The sequence below is a fragment of the Macrosteles quadrilineatus genome, unplaced genomic scaffold (assembly GCF_028750875.1).
Source record: "Macrosteles quadrilineatus isolate MER2022 unplaced genomic scaffold, UCM_ALF_1.0 Scaffold_9__3_contigs__length_116548681, whole genome shotgun sequence".
NCBI lineage: Eukaryota > Metazoa > Arthropoda > Insecta > Hemiptera > Cicadellidae > Macrosteles > Macrosteles quadrilineatus.
The window spans coordinates 90,906,483-90,929,778 of NW_026542602.1; the positions used below are offsets into that span (position 1 = coordinate 90,906,483).

The 23,296-nt window shown below is 33.7% G+C and overlaps 1 protein-coding gene across 5 annotated transcripts in view; it reads left to right on the top strand.

Annotated features, from left to right (window-relative positions):
• Positions 1-23,296, top strand: part of LOC129003884 (collagen alpha-1(XVIII) chain-like) — a 427,462-nt gene that overhangs the window by 150,211 nt on the left and 253,955 nt on the right. The gene's annotated exons all lie outside the window — the stretch shown is intronic.

Below are 23,296 nucleotides of genomic sequence, written 5' to 3' on the forward strand. Positions count from 1 at the left end.
CACAGGCAGTAAGTCTATGTGGATGGGCAAATGCAAGGTTTAAAGAGAGAGCTAAAAAAAGGAAAAAATATATTTTTTCATGCAAGGATAGTATTTAATTTGCAAACGGGTTCACTATTCTTGCAGAAAAATGTACGATTTATATGGGACGACTATTCATAATAACTGTATTTCTCGAATCTTCTCTAATATCTATTTATAACAAAGTTTTGATGTTGTAAATACATTTAAAATTTGTATCATCTGACAAGGATGTAAGAATAAAATATTTAATATACAGTATATTAAATTAGGGAAATATATTATCGAATATAACGAGAATGACATTGCATTTTTTAATTTATTCTTGTTTTGAACCAAATTGTTTTGGATTATTGAAATATACGAATCATAAATGCAAATGTAAAGCACACCAGTCCATTGCTTTACACAAGTTCAATATTTATTGAGCTTCTATGGATTTTTAATTAAAAAATCTTCAATCTCTGTGGTTATTTAGATTCTTATAGCTATAATTTCAATTTTTAGTTATAAGTGTTATTTGACAGGGTTCACTATGCTTTAAAACTTTAAGGGTGAAGGACCTCATAACAATTTATTGCAAGATTATGTTTACTAGAATTGTATTCTATGAATTACAGCGATATTTGAATTATTATACTTATATAAATTGGAAACATAACATAGAGAAATTTTGAAGAATAAAAAGTGATTTAATGCTCAATTTAACTTTTACCCTGTGCGAGAGTAAACAAACGAAAACTTTGTCAGCGCAATCTCTTGAAGAATATTGCACGGTGATAAAACGACAGTAAACTATTTATAATCTTACGCTATGAAGGCTTTTAAAACCTGATAGCAGTTTGGTGTTTTTTTTTTCAAATGGTAATCAAAGAATAGGAGATTGATTGGCTATAGTACCTTACAAACCTTAAGTTATTGGCAAAATACTTGATTCAGAATTAAAGAAAGATTACAAGACTTACACAGGCTCTACTACCATCACTTGACGACTCGCTGATCTGTTGTGCAGAAAAGGATCTATGTAAGAATAAAATAATATAAGATCAAAAGAATTGTAATTCGTTTTCAATTCATTCACAGTTCTGACATTTTTATAATCCATTTTCTTTCAATTACTTTTTATAACATAACATGGAATCCTTGCGATGAATTTTGAAGGTTGATGGTTGAGTAAGTCAAATTAGCCACTTGGATTTTTTAAATTGACTTTCAGAATTTTGTTGATTACTGTGAGCTGTTGGATACTTTAAATTAGTAAAATGCCAGAAAAATATTTTTAGTGTAGGCTACCTACCCTTTCTTCTCTATGGTGTAATATACAGTACTATTATACTAAAACAACTATAATTTAATTTTAACTAATGATTTTTCTGAATTATATGAAGGTTAAAAAATCATATAAGTTGTATGATTTAGGTGTAATATATATTAAGGTGCAGTCATGTAAGCGTAAAATATAATCAATTTGTTTTAGCCTTTCCATTTAGAGAATTTAACATAAAAGTCATGCAGAGTACATAAATTTGGTAAAATATCACAACATAACCTTAGGTAAAGTTTCAATAAGCTGCATCATTCATAATGTTTATTGTTCCATTACATTACTCTATAAATAACAACTCAGCACTGTAAACAAATTAATTCACAATTTTTCATTTGTACATACTGTTTCTCTACTGAAATAATCTTTTCATTTTTCTGCATGCATATGGGGCAGTAAGCGTATTATTATTTAAGTATCACATCATACATAGTCTCATTACGTTTAGAAATATTAATTATCTTTCTTGTATTGTGTAGGGTATTTAGAGAATACAACTTAAAATATATAGTACTTTCATGGACAAGTTTTAGTTTCACTTGCATTAAACTGTTAATAAAAACTTAAAAAATAATACAACAAAGGTTTATCGAAGTATGACTTTTTTTAAAGTATACTCAATTCATTGAAACACTCTTTTGATAACTAGACCAGTGGTCTTAAAAGTGTATAGAAGTTATAAACAATCTCAGATTACCAATTATATTGTTGATGTAAAATAACTTACAGTGCAATTATTTATAGTTTACAAACACCAATCTTTCCAACTATACACATCCGGTTTGTGAAAAGCGTACTTTTTTACTGGCACCTCGCATGTTGAGCTTTCAGCAAATTAAGCGTCATAACCAGGATGAAAACGAGTTTTCATCTGCAAGCATCGCATCTGACACACAGAATTTATAAAATGGTTCACAGTGGACACGTACACATTTTATATAACTGATGAAACAGTTGTAGTAAAATGGGTAATATTACCGTAATCACATAATTTACATACAACTGTAATCCAACACAAAAGAATCGTGTTCGAAGTCGTGTTGCCACTATAATAATATTTACAAAATACCACCACTGCAGAAAACCGGCATACTAGCAATTTACCATTCGTTGGTAATTTCCCTTAACTTGTCAGATTTTGTCAATATTTAAATATCATTAGATCTCATGTGTACCTAGGTTTGCTGCTACAGAAAATGAAAATAGTGCCGTTTTATGTAAGATAAAAATTACAACGGTTTACTTTTTGCCCATAATATAAGTGTTTTAAATGTGCACTTTTTTCTCAACTGTTATCTTAAAATTTAACCCTAAAAACAACGCTATTCATTATTAATTACTTTAAGCTTCACACGCTAGTTAACAGCCGTGCCACGTAGGTAATAGCTGCATCCCTATAGGGAACCTCGCTAAGACACTGGATTAAGGTTTTTTGTGAAAATTAAATTGAAATCTTAGTATTTAGTTTGTGACATGTTAATAGAGCTTTCAACTGTAAGGCCACCAGAATGGGCTTCTCTTCGTCCAACATGAAATAGATTTTGATTTAACCACAATTTTACTGGGATCTCTTTTAAAAATTATTTGGTTTTACCGTATAGAAGTCGATTAAATGGTGGTGTATTTAAAATTAACTACTCAAGTTTTAAAGGTAATTCATTTAATTAGATATTAATTTACATAGCCCATAAAGCCTATATCCTGATAATATCAGGAATTAGATAATCCAATGGGCCAATGAAAACATCACAAATTTCAATTGCGGTTAGAAGTGTGAAATCCAGACACATTTTACTGCATTACTTTATCAGGTTTAAAGATTGTTTTATTAACTTGCTAATGCAAGGACTGGATTTTTGAAGTTTTAGCTTTACTGTGGCTTCCATAAAATACCTTCCCTAAAAGTATGCCATACCATAGGCATTTGAAATTAGGTTAAGAGCACTATAAATATTCTTTCCTTACAATTACGTTTGCAAATATAACACTTGAAAAGTTCTTTACTATTTAGAATTCAACAGATAACCCTACAATAATTAATTTATTCATTGCACAGATAGCAGAGAGATTCTTTTTGTTAAAACCTGTGTCTCCAGAACTAATAAAAAAGTATTGAAGAAGTTGCTTTATGTTACGTTGTTATCATAATTTCGTTCCTTTTAAATTCGCCTTATGAAAAGTCTGTTTTATTGATCCATATCATGAGAATTGTGAACAGATGAAAGGCTCGGAAATAAAAACTCGCCCTCATTGCTGGATGTGATCCTTCATTTGCTAAAAGCCCGATGTACGAGGCGCTAATTAAAAAGCCGGTGTTTTCGCAAAGCCCGGTGCAAAGTAGTGAAGTAACACACTTACTAATACTGAGTATCCCTTACGCGAAACATTGTTAAATAAGAGGTTTACTATGTAGAGAATATACAGTGTATACAATGTTATAACTGCATTATTATTTTAATGAATGAATAAATTAATAAATGAGTTTATTTCCATTAAAAATATAAAAAAATTACATTATTGTTGGAAATAATAACTGACCACTTTAATAAGTTGTGTGGTCAGCAGAGAAAATTCCTAACATACCTTAACAAACATTAAACTAGGATAGCTCTACATAAAAATACCACTTGATCTCTGTGATGTATGCTTTACAATCCGTTCTTTAACTATTACGTAAAAAACAAGCAAAGAAAACATACAAAGGAAACTCGATATTAACTAATGTTTTTACATTTAAAATATATTTCATAAAGTGGTCCCTGGACTACATCATAAATCATGCTAAAATTGTGTTTTTGGTTATTTATCATTATTAATTTTTAATTTTTAATCAACAAATTGAAAAAAAGTGGGCATCTTGAGCGCAGCAAGGAAAATGCCTTTATTCATGTCTTACTGTTATCTTATAGTAGGGTTGTGTTCAAACGGTTACCAACTCTCTCTGTGACCAACGGGCGTAGCCCCGCCTTGACAGAGCCGTCAAAGTATCCGTCCCCGTTGTACGGTATGGACTCGGCTGAATAGTTAATTTACCCACCAAATTTACTTGTTTACTTTTGAAACAGTCATACATTTTAGTCACGCTTGCCTAAAAAATTTCAATATATGTGGCAGTACTTGTAATCTGTTCTACTTTTATTATAATTTAAGTGTGGAATGTCTATTTTTTATGTTGAACAGTTTACTGTTATCACAAACTATTCAATTAGGTGTTGAAGGTTCAGGTTTCATAAACTGCAAATGGCAATAAAATACGTAGAAATGACACTTATGTTAAAGAACGTCACGTGTAAAAATGTAATACAACAATACCTCGAAAACAATTGACCAAAAACTGTTGTGTAATTGCTTGGAAAATAATTTTACAAACAGTTAGGTATAGCTACTTTAATTTAAAATAAACGGTATCAGCATTCTGACACATACTTTCTCCCATAAGATTGTCAACAACCTTTCTCATGAGTAAGCAGTTAGAGTAAATATACGGAAATGGGATTTGTACAATTTTCTTCAGAATTTAAAGGACTATAACATACTAAATTTTTATCATAATCGTTCTAGCCAATTTTGAGAAAATCCGATTTTCCGTTATTTTATGGGGATTTTTATGGGAAAATAACATAATTTACCATAACTTTTGAACCGTAATTTTTACAGAAATGGGATTTGTATCATTTTGTTTAGAATATAAAGGACTATAACATACTAAATTTTTATCAAAATCGTTCGGAAAATTTTTGAGAAAATCCTATTTTTCCAGTTTTTTATGTGGTTTTATGGGAAAATCCCCATTAAAATAAAATTTTCTAAAAAATGACAAAAACTATCAAAATTGTAAGGATCATAACATACTCTGTTAAATCAAAACCGGATTTTTGTCTAAAATCCTATTTTTTGTTATTTTATGGGGGTTTTATGGGAAAATAACATAATTTACCATAACTTTTGAACCGTAATTTTTACAGACATGGGATCTGTATCATTTTGTTTAGAATATAAAGGACTATAACATACTAAATTTTTATCAAAATCGTTCGGGCCATTTTTGAGAAAATCCGATTTTCCCAGTTTTTTATGGGGTTTTATGGGAAAATCCCCATAAAAAAATCAAAATTTCAAAAAAATGAAAAAAACGCCTGGAGATACCACGGATTAGAACCTACATACCAAATTTCATTGAAATCAGACCACAGGTGTAGTCCCTAGCTCTGTACACATCCAGACACACAGACACACACACACACACACACACACCTATACGTGTTTGAGGGGGGAAGTGAGGACCTTGGATATTAAATGACGTTGTGAGGACAGAGGCTTCCAAGTGCTTTATCGTTAGGTTGGTGAGTATTAATTGCTAATCATATGATTAAAAACTATTTACACACTTTATTTGAATGTTATATACAACTTTTAAATTTTGTAAAACCTTGAGAGGACTTTGGCCTTCTCTGTACTTTGTGAGGACATTTTAATGTTTGACACATAAATACTACTAAGTGAGGACACCTATTTTTTTTTGAGAACCCAATGTTAAACTGTGCAATAAAATGTTGTAGGCTAAATGAAAGTCAAAAAGAAATTATTATTCCCAAACTCCAAATAATGGTCAAATATTTTTTTTCAATCAATGAATAAAAGATCTTAAGTTTTTCTTTCGTAGTTACGCATTTCCAATTGCAGTTTATATTGAAAACAACCATTTATCATCTAATTTATTGTAAACACGAATTTGTGGCTATATTAATGTTATGTATTTTGACATATTGCTAAATGAGTGGACCTTAAAATGCACATTTGCTCTGATTACTCCAAGTGAGGACCTGCAGCACTCACAGTCAACGTTGAGAGGACCTTGGAATTTCTAATTCGTTCTGAGGACTTGTAGGGAGACACAGTACTAAGTGAGGACCTTCAGCACACACACTCAACGTTGAGAGAACCTTGGAATTTCTAATTCGTTCTGAGGACTTGTAGGGAGACACAGTACTAAGTGAGGACCTTCAGCACACACACTCAACGTTGAGAGGACCTTGGAATTTCTAATTCGTACTGAGGACTTATAGGGAGACACAGTACTAAGTGAGGACCTTCAGCACACACACTCAACGTTCAGAGGACCTTGAAATTTATAATTCGTTCTGAGGACTTATATGGAGACACAGTACTAAGTGAGGACCTGCTGCACACACACTCAACGTTGAGAGGACCTTGACATTTCGGGTTTTCCACCCCGTTGAATGAAATATTCAATATAATACAATTTATAATTGTGTACTAATTCCTATATTAAACTATAATAACTAATGAAGTTTATTTTTTATGTATAAATTATATATAGTTTATTTCCTATATAAACTAACGAAACTGAATAGGGTCACTGTTTTACAAAACCGTTTGTTTCTCCATGCTAGAACGTTATGAATGAATGTAACAAAAATAAGTTAGGTGTAAGGCAGAAATTCTAGAAATTGGTTTTGTTTCACAACATGTAATGCAACCTTTGTACTATACCGGTACCTAAGCACTATTGCGGACAGTAAATCATATTCTTAGAAGTACTGTTTAGTATTATCAGAGAGAATTATTAACCAAACACTTTCCTCTTATGTGTGATGATATGAATTTTAAGACATATACAGAATAACAATGGCACTCAAAACACTTTTTACTAATCGTGTCTTTGCAACATTATACAAATACTCCTATCGTCAAAGGAACACGCCTAACAATTCGATTTGTAAATTTATTATTCAATTTTTGTTATTGCCTTTACGTTAGATACTTCCTAGGTTTAGTATTTATGACCTTATCAATTACTTGCTCTGAACCTTAATATTAGAAATTTCTCATTAATTACCAAACAAAGCAGGTAGTAAACGATTCCTTGTTACAACTAAACAAAGGGGGATTACCAGTCCCTTTTCCTGTATATAGTCTACATTTTATATTTTAATTTACGGTAACATTGTATGTTAATAGTTTACCTAGAATGTCATAATAATACAGTATTTGGTTATGGGTTACCTGTAATACCTGTAATAAACATTTATTTAATACTAGGTGAAACCCGTCAAAATCAACGGTTGCTTCAAAGGCTTACGACAATTCTTTAACTGCGACAAAAAGAGTGAAATTGTAGAAAAATTGAGCGTTTAGCATTGTTTAATGAGTAATAAATAGGTCTAGAAACATTAATGACTATTGCGTTAGTTACAAAATATGGTTGGTCATTCAATGAATAACATATTTCTTATACCGTCCGTCGTAGGAGGTATTGTTCCTATGTTAACTGGTCTATCTTCTTTTTGATGAATATAATATAAAGAATGCTTTTGGAAGAATCTTTATAGTATTAAAATCGTATTGGTTTTTTTGTGGTACACACTTCTGCAATTTCATCAGTGTTATGCAGATTAAATCTGTGTGTGTTTTTTTTTTTAGAAAAATATCTGTTTGTTGAGAAGGCACGATCTTACTTCAAAGGGAGGCCCACCCTAAAGCCGTGTAAGTTTTTTTTTCCTTCGTCACGTCGGTCATTATACCGCATTTCTGTGCCAATGAATAACCCTCTAAATTTAGCAATAATATTTTTTTAGCATAGCTTTGATTCCATGACATGTGGATGTCAGTTGTCTCGGCCTTATCAATTACGTCAAGTGTTCAATATAAGTACCTGGGGACCGAGCTTTGCTCGGGAAAATCATTAGTTTACTCTGAAAGCAGTATTGCAGATACATTAATCCATTCCCAAACTCCACACTGCTCGTCTTTACTACTTCTTTCACCACTCCCTACGTCGTGGACCTGTTTTCATCTCTTTCCACAGCATTTTAGTATTTTAGATACATTATTCTAATTGCCACAAATATTCCCCACACGCCTTTACTACTTTCACCGTTTCCTGTGTCGTGGACATGTTTCCATCCCTTCTCATAGCATTTCAGTATTGCAGATACGTTAATCTAACTGCTACAAACGGTTTCCAGTTCCCACACTCCACACACTGCTCGCCTTTACTACTTCCTTCACCACTTCCTACCAGAGAGCACAGAATAGAAATAGAGGGGCTACGTATATCCAGCAGGCGTTGCGGGCATTGTATCATAGCCACCTCTAATACAAGGCCGCGGCGAGCGAAAAGTGGCAACGTTGCATCCGTGTCTTGATGCGCGGTCGTCTTACCATTACAGTGAATGGAGGAGTCGCGTACTCGACGTACATAATCGCGTTTCTAATACCCTTAATCATTAGTAATGACATTGAACTTGTTACTACAGCATGCCAGATAGATGTGATGTGCCTGGATGCAAGAATAATTACGAAAGCTCAATTAAAAATGAATAATACATACAGAGTGTTCTAAGATTCTACGTGATCCGCCGCATAAGCAACAATAGCTTCCTGCTATTCTTCGGTCAAATTAGACATCTTAAAACGATTCTCGTTTTTGTGTGAAACATTTTCACGAATATGAACTTAAATTTGTAAAAAAATGTAAGAATAAGACAATGATTCGTGTAAATATACACGCGAGAAGCGAGTTTTAGGTATGAGAAAGCCGTACTATTTCCTTGTTTATTTGTCTATCTATTGATAAAAGCTGTTGTTAAGTGATTAAAATAACTAAAATAACTAGCACTTCGAAGAAATAAACCGGTGTTTCTGTTAAGTAGGCCTACTAGTAAAAAATATGTACTACACCATCTAACATTTAAAGCATCATATTCTCCGACCCCAGTCTGAATGTTGATGTGATAAAACAATTCTATTAATATTGTGGAAAGCCATATGGAGGCCTAGCTTCTGAAATCGTTTACAAAATGAAAAACGTTTTGCTTAGTAATTATCCAAAGAAAATAAATTATTTATAGTCAGTATGCCTTCAAAATGAAAACTTCAAATTTTGTTGTCGCTAACTAATGGTTTTCTCAGGTAGACTAAAACATAATATTCCTATTGAAAATTGAAAATTAATTTTATTCGAACAAATTGTTAGATGTTAGTCTCTACAAATCCCAAAGTCTCTACAAATATTGAAGTGGCAAAGTTAGTCAGTCCTAATGTATTATCATTCTTGGTATAGTAGCTATATTTTGTAAAATTTAAGCCCAGTCTGTCTAGTAGTTTTTACTATATTGAATAACACACATATATACAGACCCCATGAGGATGTTATATAATAGTATAGATTATCAAATTAACAAAGGAAATATGTAAAGTCCATCTATTATCCACAATTATCGTACTTACAAAATACGATAAACGCAACCAAAAACATTATGTTAGTATTTTTAGTTTTAGACATATTGTGGTATGTTGCAATTTTTCACTAAATAAAAAAACCTAGATTCTAATTTGTCTATTTTACCATACCCTAAAATCCATTAAAATATGTAATTTAAATACTTTGATTCATTGATACAGAGCAGCAATACTCTCATTGATGTTTATAGCCTAGCACGAGTGCCGGACTCAGGCGGCGGGTAAGTGTGGCGTTGCCAGTTCGAACGTCGTGGCCTTGTATTAGAGGTGGCTATGATTGTAGCCAATCCCCCACCACTTACACGGGCAAGTGGCGGCAACTGCTGCATATAGCGGTAGATCACCTTTTCCAAATGTACGATGATTAGACACACTTAGAGTAGACTTAAAATTACCAAATTTGGCACAGCTACTCTAAATTAGTGCTTCTCACTGACAGTAAGGTTGGAATGCGAAATAGTTATTTGTGTAACTAGTGGTGAAAGTGGCACTTTGCTGCACACGAGAGCAATGTTTACGCACGAGCCGCAGGCAAATGCGGAATGATCTCGAGTGCAGCAAAGGCCTTTTTCACTCGTGTTACAAATTATATTTTTCCTACAGTCACTATAAATCATATAAATAATTGGTCTTTCAAACACTATACAACACGTTTTTAGATTCAGCTGGCAACACAAATGGTGCCCTTAGAGAAAGTAGTACCCGCGGTCCGTATCACTCCGCTATTTTTCCTCGGCAAGAAATGTGCTCCGCGTTTTGAGAATATAGTTCCGTATGTTTTTGTAATTTGAATTTGAAGTGGTTTCCGTGCCTAAAAAAAATGCTTTAAATGTATTTTTTTTTATTAAGATCGTAGGAATGTTTTAAAAACGTTTAAAAGAAAAGTCCAGGAAGTTCAGAAATACCGAAACTATAAACACGAAATGACAGGTTAAATCGTAGTTATAATAGTCAATCAGCTGCTCATAGTATTATTATCTTTAAGTGTTGCCAACCTATTTCCAAGCGTACACGGATTACGTGCATAATAGAACCACGCTGTTTTGTGTTGTTTCGTTGGAATCCTGATGTGCGGCAAAGTATAAACCGTACGGCAAAGTATAAACCGTACGGCAAAGTATAAATATGCAGCAATTAGCAGCTTTCTGTACTATAAACAGTACAAGGAAGCCAACTTTGTAGGGTGACTGTAGGAAAAATAATTTTATTGTAATTTTAACAGCCGTTAAAACCCAAAGAAATCATTAAATTTAGAATTAGAACATGAAAAAGTAAGTGATCTAGAATTTTTTTTATATTTTGGTCAGGAAAGTTTCGTCAGCGGCAAAGTTTGAGAGCTTGAGTTGAATCATAACATATATTTTTTGGAAAAATTAATGATGAATAGTTTTGGAAATAAATCAGGTAGAAGAGGGAAGCAAAATTTGGGACCCCGACACTCGGGCGCTGCCTTGCGACTAAACGTCTCTCATACTACGCACACAGTGATTGATGCATTGAATATTCATTCTAATTTATGCATTTATAATATAAGTACGGAAACATTTGTATACTTAAAATTGCTATTCACATTAGTTTTATTATTATTTTGTTTTGGTAAATAATAACTTAATGACGACCAAATCGGCCCCATATTGGACCATACATTGAAGCCTGTTTACAAACTTTAATAAGGATATTAAAACAAATTTATTTAGTTTGGTAATTTTTACTTCGCTCAAAAAAAACTACAAATCATGCATAAATGGCAATAAATCAATAACTCATAACAACAACAGATAATTTTACACTGTAAATTACATGTTTTAACAATAATAGTTAGAACATAAAACATTTGACAACAAAATGCTGTCCATAAATAAATATGTTCCAAAATATTTTTACTATACTACGAATGGCACAACCTTTGTTAGAGATGCCTAAATTGACTTTCATTTAACTTTAAAACAAAAATATCCTTTTGTGTTTGTTTTACCTTACCCAAACAACTACAAATCAAGTGAGTGTAAATGGCAGAAATGAATTATACATTACGAAAACACAGGATTTTGCACTGTAAATTACATTTCTTAACAACAATAGTTTGAAATTAAAACGTTTACAACAAAATATTGTAGACAAGGCTGTTCAAAAATACTTTTATTGCCCTAAAAATGTTACAACCTTTGTTAGGTGGCGCCTGACTCGACTTACATGTAACTTGTCATTGAACTTCTTACTGTAGTGGTGCAGTCTTACAGTAAAATATTTCCGACATATAGCCTTTATTAACAAAGTAACATGATTTTGTTCTAACTCCTGCTCATCACAGTGGTCTGTCAGAAACAGGGTTATTCCAATACAATTACTTTACACTTTCGCGATCAGTAAATCAGTTGCATTGCTTAGTTAAAATGTTACACGGGCAACGCCGATTTTCGGGTGGCTTCACTTCTCTCGCCCAAGCCCTCTCTATTTATATTCTGTGCTCGCTGCTTCCTACGACGCGGACCTGTTTCCCTCCCTTCCCGTAGCATTTTAAGATTGCAGTTACATTAATCTAATCGTCATAAACAGATCCCACACTCCACACTGCTAGCCTTTACTACAATATAACGAGTAATCTTCAGTATAATCTTTGCTCAATAGTAACAAGTGATGTTTTTCCTTTTGTACTGTATTTTGTCATTTGCTAGTATACTGTGGTTAGATGGTGTGGGAAAATAAAACTCTTCAGAACTTTCTACAACTTAGTTATATTTTACACTTAAAAAAACAGGACAACAAAACGAACCTTCTCTAAACATTAATTCAACTCAACACCCATTAGTCACCATGACAACCGAAATATCCAAAAACGTAAACATAAAGGACACTAGTCAGCTGATGCTAGTTCACAGCTACACGCCCCCGTGGTGTCAACACCACCACACGCCCTCGAGGTGCCGACACAACTTACACTTTCATTTTTACTTTCAACTACTTTTCGCACATCTGCTATGTGATGAGGCCTGCCATTTACTTCAACACTTCTGAAAAGTGGTGAAAACTGTCCAGTAACCACTCCTTCCTTCCATCTCGAAGTACAGGATGGGTTTGGCGGCTTGACATACACACGTTCACCTACTGTAAAATGTGACCCTTCATACACTTCACCTTTTACAGGTTCACCTTTACATCGCCATTGGTACGAAAAAATCTGGGAACTCGGCGATGAATCGCCACCTAATCCTTCTTTAGGTGTCAAATTGTACCAATAGACCATTTCTTGGATACTCCCTTTAGTTCTTGCGGCCATACGCTTGATTGTTCTGTGGTTTCGCTCAACTATCCCGTTTCCACACCTAAACACAACTTTAATACCCCATTTATCACAGAGCTGAGTAATCTCTTCGCATCGAAATGTTGCACTATTGTCCATCAAAATCTCATGTGGTGGCCCTCGATCAGTAAACAATTCCAACAACACTTTAGAAATCTGATCTTTCGTCTCTTTTGGGATCCGGTGCCAAATGCAGAACCTACTTGGACCACAGTCCACAATGGTCATGAACTTGCTTTGACCATAGTGTGTTACGTCAATGGCAAGCCTATACCAATTGTTCTGGCAATCCAAATACCCAGGCTCCCATTTGATGCTGGATGGATCAATTGACAGACACTCTTTACAACTTTTCACAACTTCTTCAACACCTTTTGTGGTAAAGTTAATGTCTGGGTGACACCGTCTGGCGGTGAATAAAGTACGGTTAACACCAAAATGATGCAAGTCATGAATCTGTTTCACCAATGTCTTTTGGTCCACACTCTCATTCTCACACACAAGTGCAATGCTAGTCTCTTCGTTTCTTGCTAACCATTTTTTTGGCACTCTTGTAAGAAGATCTGCTTTGTTGAACTGTGACTTAATGAGTTCTATTTGTACATTGAGACCGCATTCCAAAATAATGTCTTTAAATAGGCTTAATCGTCTTCTAACCAAAACTTCACTTAACCCATGTGTTATGATAGGACGGTCCCCCGTCAGTATAGATGACACCCAAGCATGAACTGTCGCTGAGTCCGTGATTAATACGATCTTCTTTAACCCCCAACGCAGGGCCAAATTAACTCCTTTTAGGATAGCTTCCAATTCTGCTAAATTGATATGTGCTGAATCATGCTGCTTCCTCAGCCACGAAGCATCTTCGACTATCTCACCTTCAATTTCTAGACAAACTCCGATCGCTAGACTGCTTGCGCCACACCACACTTTTCCTTCTTCTCCAGGAGTCACAGCCCATTTGCCAGTGGCTGGGTCTCTTTCATCGATTCGATCCATAATATTTGTTAACATAGTTTGCGCACGTTCACTGATCAAATCATCCCAATTCAGATCCGACAAATGTCTCTTAACGAAACTACATGCAGGTCGAAGCCAGCTTGATACTGGATAGTGACCAATCAATTGCCCACACAACGAGAAAACATCTTTCTTTGTTTTAACTTGGTCCAAAGGTTTTAATTTGTTATCTCTGTACCACATTAGCTTACATCCTGCTCTTCTCAGCCTTAGTCCTAATACTCTGCCTCCATCAAGCGTTTCTGCTGGCTTTGCTGTCAAACCATATGTTTCCAACAATCTAATCACAACATCACTACTGACGATTTCTTCATTAACGACGATGTCATCGACATATGAATCTGTGGCACTCCTAACTATCGGATCCATCGATAAAACCTTGTTAACAATACTGCTCATAATCTTTGGGGCAACGTTTAACCCAAACCCAAGTCGAGTTAAACAATAGTTTTCACCCTTAAATTTGACAACTTGAAATTTCCACAAATGTGGAGCAATATGAATTTGCAAGTACGCTTTACGAAGATCAACTGTACTCACATGTTCACCCAATCGTCTCCACAATTTTAACTTTTCACTACAAACCTCACTTCCAGCTGTATGGCTTGAAACGAATTGGTTAAGTTGTCTATAGTCCATTACAGGCCGCACTTTATACTTATTTTGCTGTATGACAGCCATCAAAGGAATCACACCTTCAAACTCTCCATGACAGGGCTGCAGCCAACCACTTTTTATCCATTCTTCAACTTCAGTTTCGAAGGCTTCGGTAGCATTCTCAGGAATTCTGTACATTTTTACTTGATTTTCCAACATAGGCAGTCTGTTCACATCCTTCCAATTCCATTCCACTGTCCATTTTCCATCTAAAGATTCTGCCTTAAAATCGCAGTCTTCAATAATGATTTTCTCTGCAGATTTCTTATCGATATTAATTTCTTGCTTGGATTCGATCTCCCTGATGATTTTCTGGTCACCGTCACCCTTTTGCTCAGATTCAGCCACTGCTCCAGTACACAAACCCTTTTTAAATTCTACACCACCATCCCCCTGAATCGTAACTCCACCCATTGCAGAAATCGCATCCATTCCTAATAGCACCTGATAGTTTGGCAATAATCGAGCAACTAAACAGTTTAATAATAGGTTAATCCCACTAACGGACACCTCTGTCTCACACATTAAGTTACAATCTACTACGTCCCCGTTCATCATTACCACTCGTTGACTTGTGGGCCTTATTAGTTTCTTAGACCTGACAAGACTCGGTGAGATAATAGTTCTTGAACACCCCGTATCTAATAATGCACAACACTTAGTTCCAGCAACAGTTACCATCAAAGTCGGCCAAACAAGGATAGCCACCCGCGCAACAAAGGGTGGCCCCTTTTACTCGTTTTTTTGAGCCTGTGAACACTTTGGAGCATAATGTCCTGCCTCTCCACAGCGGAAACAAATTACATTCGAGGTGCTACTCGGCTTTCTTTGTGGGCATGATCTTGCTAGATGTCCTTCCGAGTTACAGATAAAACATTTTCTACTATACTGTCTTTTATTTACGGACACTTCCATCTGAGCGGCGGCTCCAACATTGGATTCACTTCCATTCACTAAACTTCTCGCCCTTTCTAACACTTTTGACAGCTCCATGTCTTGCAAACAACATGCCGCCTTTAACTGATTTTGAACTTCTCTGGGTAGTCCGTGAACAAAAGAACTCTTTATCCACTCGTCAGAAACTGAAGAATCTATTAATTTAGCCAACCTTTTCAAATCAGATGCGTAGACATCAACAGATTCTCCTGGAAGCAAACGTCTGGATATGAACTCCTCATACGCTTGGAAACAGTTAGCAGAGAAAGCCTGCTGCAAAGCTTGGGTCAGGGCGGAGTAATCACTCTTAACTGCGTCGGTAAGCCCATCGTAGACGGCAAATGCTCCCCCAGACAAAAACAAGGGAAGCACTGATTGTAATTCTTTAACCTTCTGAAGTTTACATACAAGCTCTAACTTTTTCAGCCATTCCGAGAAGTCTCCTTCACCATCATACAACTTTACCAAATCCGAAAATCTTGTACCGTTTCCAGACATGCCGAAATAGATTGTGGGAAAATAAAACTCTTCAGAACTTTCTACAACTTAGTTATATTTTACACTTAAAAAAACAGGACAATAAAACGAACCTTCTCTAAACATTAATTCAACTCAACACCCATTAGTCACCATGACAACCGAAATATCCAAAAACGTAAACATAAAGGACACTAGTCAGCTGATGCTAGTTCACAGCTACAGATGGCTTATTACGAACACATATTACGACTTACAAGTCTTTTGTTTACTTTTTCCTTGTTATTTAATTAGGACCAACATAGTCCAACATGGTTACCTAGCAACCCATAAGATTAATGTTAAAAAATGTGACGTTCAGTTTAATTTTTCTACGTAATTAGATTTTTGTTGGCAGTTCTAACTGCAGTAACAAATCGTTTTAGGCCAGAAATAAGCTACTTTACAACATTTGAAGAAAATCGTCGAAGCCGTTTTCGAGATCATTGTGCAAACATACATAGGTACATACATACATACATACATACATAGGTACATACATACATACATACATACAAGCAAACATTGCTCATATTAGAGTATAGGATATATCTTCAAGTCTAGGACACTATTGGTTCTAATTAAAAGCTTAAAAGTTAATATTTTCTATTTTAAATCTTCAAATAAAGTCGGTACTTTTAAATGAGTATTAAAATATGACATGAACAAGTTCGTCGGCTGCTACTTTTTTTATTTATTTGTCAGGTAAGTTAAAAACGGTGAATTTTGTAGCTAAAGAGTTGAATTTTTTGGATCATATTTTTTAACATTTTTAGCTGGTGTAGTTTGGTTGTAATTTTAAATTGTAATATAGGGGCTACCCGCCGCGCCGCGTTTCGTCATGCGGGCAGATTCTGCCTACAACCTCACTTGTAATACAGTTTAGATACTCAAGTTTGGAGCTATACAGAAAAGTCACCAAATAATTAGAAAAACACGGAGTATATATAAATGTTCTTCGTTTTATTTTTTGTATTCATCTAAAAATTTATATTTTTAGCTCTTTCACAAAAATTAATATGCCAGTCAGAATATAAAGGAGAGTTCTATCTTGTGACTTGAAAACTCGTACATTGTAAACCAAACGCCAGAACTTTATCAAACTTAAAGACGATGTAGATACATAATATATTATAAAGTAATTTGTAGCTTTTCAGGATATTTCTTTCGACCAAAAAGTTTTTGTTGTTAATTATGTAAACTAACTTTTTCTAAGAAACGGTTAACGCTAGAAAACAAATTAAAAGCGTATTTTGAAGGTCATTGTGTTAGTACTAAAAAAGTTAGTATTTCTGGTCTCCGTAAAATAAGTGGCCTCTGTATAATTCCAAAGTACCTTTTCTTGTACCGTATCCTTGTATTTTTTTATTGTAGAAAAACTAAAAATTGGTTTTGTAATAAAATTCCCTTTCTTCCCCTCACCCTCTCACTATCCCTCTATGCCGTGCCGATTATATGCCTCTTGCCTCTCTCTCATGGGCCGAGTTAGCTAAGCGATACCACGCGATACTAGGACTCACAAGACAAAGCCCGGATTATATCATAGATGAAGTAATAAAAACATTTCCATAAAAATTGATTTATTTTTTTGTTTAATTTAATTTTTCATAAACCAAACAAATTTATTTCCCAGTCTGAATAATATTAGATTTGAGTAGGGAGGTTATCTATGTATAGTGGTCGGTATGGAAGTTCCTGAAGCACCGCATCGAAAAAAATAAAAAAAGCGTATTAGTGTCGTTTTTAAATGTTTTCATCAATACACAATAATTAATTATGTATAGCTCATCATTTCACTATAAACATATAATAATTCAAAATTATCTCTATCACAATATATTACTTATTCTAACTTAGTCATCGATTTGTTAAAAATTGTACCGATAAAAATACAATCTTACAGCTTGAGCTTCCTAGGTGAAAGCAAAAAGTATTTTTTTTCCAGTTTGTTGCTAGCCTACGAACCGTCTACATCAGTATCTATTCTGCAACGGAGACCAGTGCTAGAGACATGATTATGCTGTCTTTGAATAAAGCTTGTGTTAACCGTAAACGGAAAGACTTGCGACGTTTGCTTTTGACAAATAGCGTGTTTCAGAAAGCTAGAGAAGTGTTTTTACAGGAGGCATTCTTTGGTAGTTGTAATAGCGGAAAAGCAAAATGAGTATAAAATATTTCCAAACAGTGAACCGGACATTGTAGTTGAGACATATAAGGATGTTTATGAGCATTGAATAGAAAGTTGTTATTTGTGATTAGAGAACACAAGTTTCACCTAACTTGAGCAATTATATGTGTACTCATATTGGCGAAAACTAACTTCCACTTCCAATGTATTGTCTGAAACGTTATAAAGTCCTCCAAAATGTTAAACGTTTGTATAAATCTTTCAAAATGTAAAATGTTCTTGTCAATTTAATACCCAAATACATATCAAATTTTTTCATGTACCTACTGCAAAAATTACATTATTTGTCTGGATATTTATAACACATTCCAAAAATGTTAAAAGTTAGTACGACTCTTTCAAAATGTATAAAAATGTTCGTGTCAGTTTTACATTAAAATGTTTTCCGGTACCTTAAGATTAAAATAATATCTAAATTCTTATAAAGTCAAAATGTTACAAAGGTTCTTGTAGATTTGATAGTCAAATGCTTTTCCTGTACAGCAAAAATTAAATTTAATGTTTGAATTTCTTAAAGTCTCCCAAAATTTTAAAAGTTAAAAGATTTTATAAGTCTTTCAATATTTAAATATTCTTGTGGTTCTTGTGTTCAAATGTTTTTCAAGCACTGTAAAAATATATTTAATGTCTAAATTTTTTAAAACAATTCATAAAAGGTTAAAAGTTAAAGGCTTGTACAAATCATTCTAAATGTAAAAAAAAGTACTTGTTGATTCGATATTCAAACGTTTTTCTGCACTGTGAGAATTACATTTGATGTCTGTACTTTTGTAGTCTTCCAACATTTTAAAAAAGTTGAAAATGTGTATGATAAATCTTTCAAAATGTAGCCTAAAAGAGCTTAGTGAGAATTGGATATTCAAATGTATTTCCTGCACTGCAAATATTAAATTTGATGTCAGAATTTTTACAAAGTCATACAAAATTTTAAAAGTTAGTACAAATCTTTCAAAATGTTAAAGACTTGTATTATAACTCTTTCAAAATGGAAAGCATGTTTTTGTCAAATAATTTTCATGCACAAATAGATTTGATGCCAGAATTTTTACAAAGTCATACAAAACGTTTAAAGTTAGTACAATTCTTTAAAAATGTTAAAATTTTCTTGTGGATTAGTCATTTAAAATTTCCAGCAATGTAAAAAAAAAATAATAATGTCCGAATGTTCAAAATCTTTCAAATGTTAAAAAATTTGTATAAATCGTTCAAAATGTTGGAAAGGTTCTTGTACATTTAAAATTCGAATGCTTTTCCTGTACTGCAAATATTAAATTTAATGTTTGAATTTTTTCTAAAGTCTCCCAAAATTTAAAAGTTAAAAGAATTTATAAATCTTTCAATATGTAAGTATTCTTGTGGTTATTATATTTAAATGTATGTTTCTCGCACTGCAAAAATTAAATTTAATGTACGTAATTTTATAAAGTCTTCCAAAATGTTAAAAGTTAGTATACATCTTTCAAAATGTAAAAACAGTTGTTGGCAATTCGGTATTCAAATCTGTTTCATGCACTGCAAACATTAAATTGAATGTACGTAATTTTATAAAGTCTTCCAAAATGTTAAAAGTTAGTATACATCTTTCAAAATGTAAAAACAGTTGTCGGCAATTCGGTATTCAAATCTGTTTCATGCACTGCAAATATTAAATTTGATGTACGTAATTTTATAAAGTCTTCCAAAATGGTAATAACTAATACAACTCTTTCAAATGTAAAAATTGATCCTGTCATTTGACATTAAAATGTTTTTTCCTACACTGTACAAATTAAATTAATGTAAAAAGTAAATTAAAGTCCAAACTCTTAATGTCAAAGTTTTCTTTATAAATCATTCAAAATGTTAAGAAGTTATTTTTTCTAAATCGTATACCCAAATGCTTTTTCCTGTACTCCAAATAGTAAACTTAATGTTTGAATTTGTACTTTCAAAATATAAGTTTATAGTTATTATAAACATTTCACTATGTTTAAAGTTTTTATAAACTACCGGTATGTAAACAAATTCATGTCGATCTTATACTCAAAATTTTTTTAGCAATATAAATAATATTTCATGTTTACATGTTTTAAACTCTCCCTAAAATTGTAAAGTTGAAAGTTGAAGGATAAATCTTACAAAAATGTAAACAAAAATGCTGCTATAAACTACAATTGATCAAGATGTTATGGGTCGATACGACATGTCTATAGGAGTTACTCACGGTGATCATTTGAGCATGTGTAGTGTTTAATAATCGTCTTCAGGTTCTTTTGTAAAATATATATATATATATATTTGTTATTCCAATTTTCAAATGTATAACCCCTTTATTAACTATCTGTGTATTTACTTCAGCTCCACCGCTGAAAAACATCAATCATGTCACGTATCCACTAAGTGTAGTGACATTTTCAAGTCCTCTTAACACTACTTTTTACTTTTCTAAACCATATAGATGTACCAGAGTAATAGACAAAGCTCATTTCAAACTAAGAATTGTTCAAGTTTGGTCAGTTTTATGCAACTCGCTTTTGCTTAAGATTCATCACACTAGTCAGTTTGCTCTCTCTACGATCATTTAATTTGTTCTAAATTGATTCATACATACATATGAAAAGTAACACAACTGTCCCTCACTACTCCTGTTTTCCTACATTAAAAGAGTCTGTACAGTAGTTATAATTCGGTTTAAATTTGGTCAATTTATCTTTAAAATATGTGCATTACTACTTTGTTGAATATCAATGTGTTTGCTATGATTTAAAATTGTAAAATGGCAAATTGATTTGTATAAAATAAGCACTGATCTTTCAAATAAATTAACTTAAATAATTTTCAAAACATTGACCTTAAACGTGTTCAGGTTATCTTGTAAAAATGTATACACTTTTCGTTCACACAGTGTAATTACATTATTCTTAAAGCATGTCTCACATCAATGAAAGAGTAGTGACATTCGATACATGCTACTTTTCTAACTATGAAGATTGGAGGTGCACCAGATTAATAGACAAAGATCGTTTCAAACTAGGATTGTACAAGTTCGAGCCAGTTTTACGCAAACCACTTTGGTAACATATCAGTCAATGTTCTCTAAATGATCATTTAATGTTTTTAATTTATTCTATAAACGTGAAAAATTAACTCCACCGTCTATCACTACTCATATTTTCTACACAAGAGAGTTTGCACACAGTTGCTATTTGTTGAAATTAAGTTTCTAGTTTATGGATGATCACTTTGTTGAAGATCAATGTGTACAATTTAAATCTAATATGCTAACTCTCACATGTACCCGAATTTCCCCCATGAGGCAAGCGTACCGTTACAACGGTGGGTAGTTCCTAATAGTAAGTGAAAGTATGATGTTTACTTGAACTGTTTAATCTAAGTTTGTGCTAGTGTAGTAAACATCCTGCTTTCACTCTATCTTTATAACCAGCCCTTGTCTGCAACTATATAAACATATCTATGCTCTGGAGGGAGACACACTCTTAGCGAACGCACTTGTGACGCCTAAGCTAAAGAGTATTTACCTCGTCATGAACGCATCATCATCATCTTCATCATCATCATCATCTGGATATTGGGGCGACATCGACTCTGAGACGGAACAGAGGATGGTGAAGCTTTGTGAGATGGTGGAGGACATGGATGACATCTTCAAAGAGTGCAGAGAAGAGGAAGAGTGGAGACACATCCGGGAGGTAGATGACGAGCTGCGACGGGTGGCTGACGAGGCTGAAGGCTGGGGCACGGCACTAAGTGAAGAGGATCTTTGGCGTACTCTACATTATGTGGAAAATGACCTGCTCCGGGATGAAGCCGTCAAGAAGCTCGGAACCTACGAGTTCAAAGAACGCTCCTGGTTGTGGTCCAAGGTATATGTTTACCATGAACCTCTATCCAATGGCCAATGGAAGATATTTATGGAGGGTAAGGACGAAATAGACGGTTTAAATCGTCGGGGGATTAGATGGCCTCCTGAATTGGTTGGGGAAAATTATCTTATTTATACATACTTTATTGATCTACAATAAATAAATCTGTGACCCCAAACAATGTTATTATTTGAACTTCCCCTATTTATTGTTTTACAAATAATATTAAGTAGCAGTGTATGTATACTATGGATACAAGGTTAAAACATCCACTTCCAGCTCTGGTTACTGACCCTTAGGATTTTGGAAAGTCACATTTTTTAACAAAGTTTATTGAAAATTCAAGCTTAATTTGTGATACTTTTCATACACAAGATATTGACACTATGGTGAATGGCAGCCTGGTTATTATTTAGCACATGCTATTTACAAAGAATGTGAACCAAACGTGAGTGATTTTGATGGATCTGAGCCTAGCTTGGTTATAATTGATGACTTGATGCGTGAGTCAGATGGTAGAGTGTTTGACTTGTTCACAAAAGGCTGTCATCATAGGTATATTAGTGTATTATTTATAACAAAAAAACATGTTTCACGAAGACAGAGGCCAGAGGGACATATCACTGAATGACTGAATGCACATTATATAGTGCGTTTCAAAAACCTCCAGAGACAAAGCACTGAATGTCAATGTGTAAGATTTTAAAGAAACATGTATATGATAATTAATTTTGCGTGAAATCAGCACAGATGACCATCAATGATCATCTTTGAGTCATCAGAAGGAACTGCTGGCTTCTATTTATAGATATCATTTGGAACAATATTCATACAATTGCTGTTGAGCTCCTAAATTCCAATGGTATTGCCAGCAGTTTCTTCTGATGAATCAAAGATGGTCATTGACGAGCGGTGGTTATCAAAAACTATCAAAGTACATAATCTATGAACCCACTTCTGACCAGATAAATCACAATCACTCAAGCAGAATCATGTAGTTGGGAAAACTAACAATGCCAAACATTGGTGTATATCCATCAGACTGTATACCTGATCCACAATCCAATAAGTGCAGGCTTTAGTGTGAGGATCAGTGTTTACTGCGAAATCCGTTGATGGTTGATTTTTTTACATGTATACAGTCTGATGGATATACACCAATGTTTGGCATGGCTGTTGGTGTAATCTGTGCTGATTTCACGCAA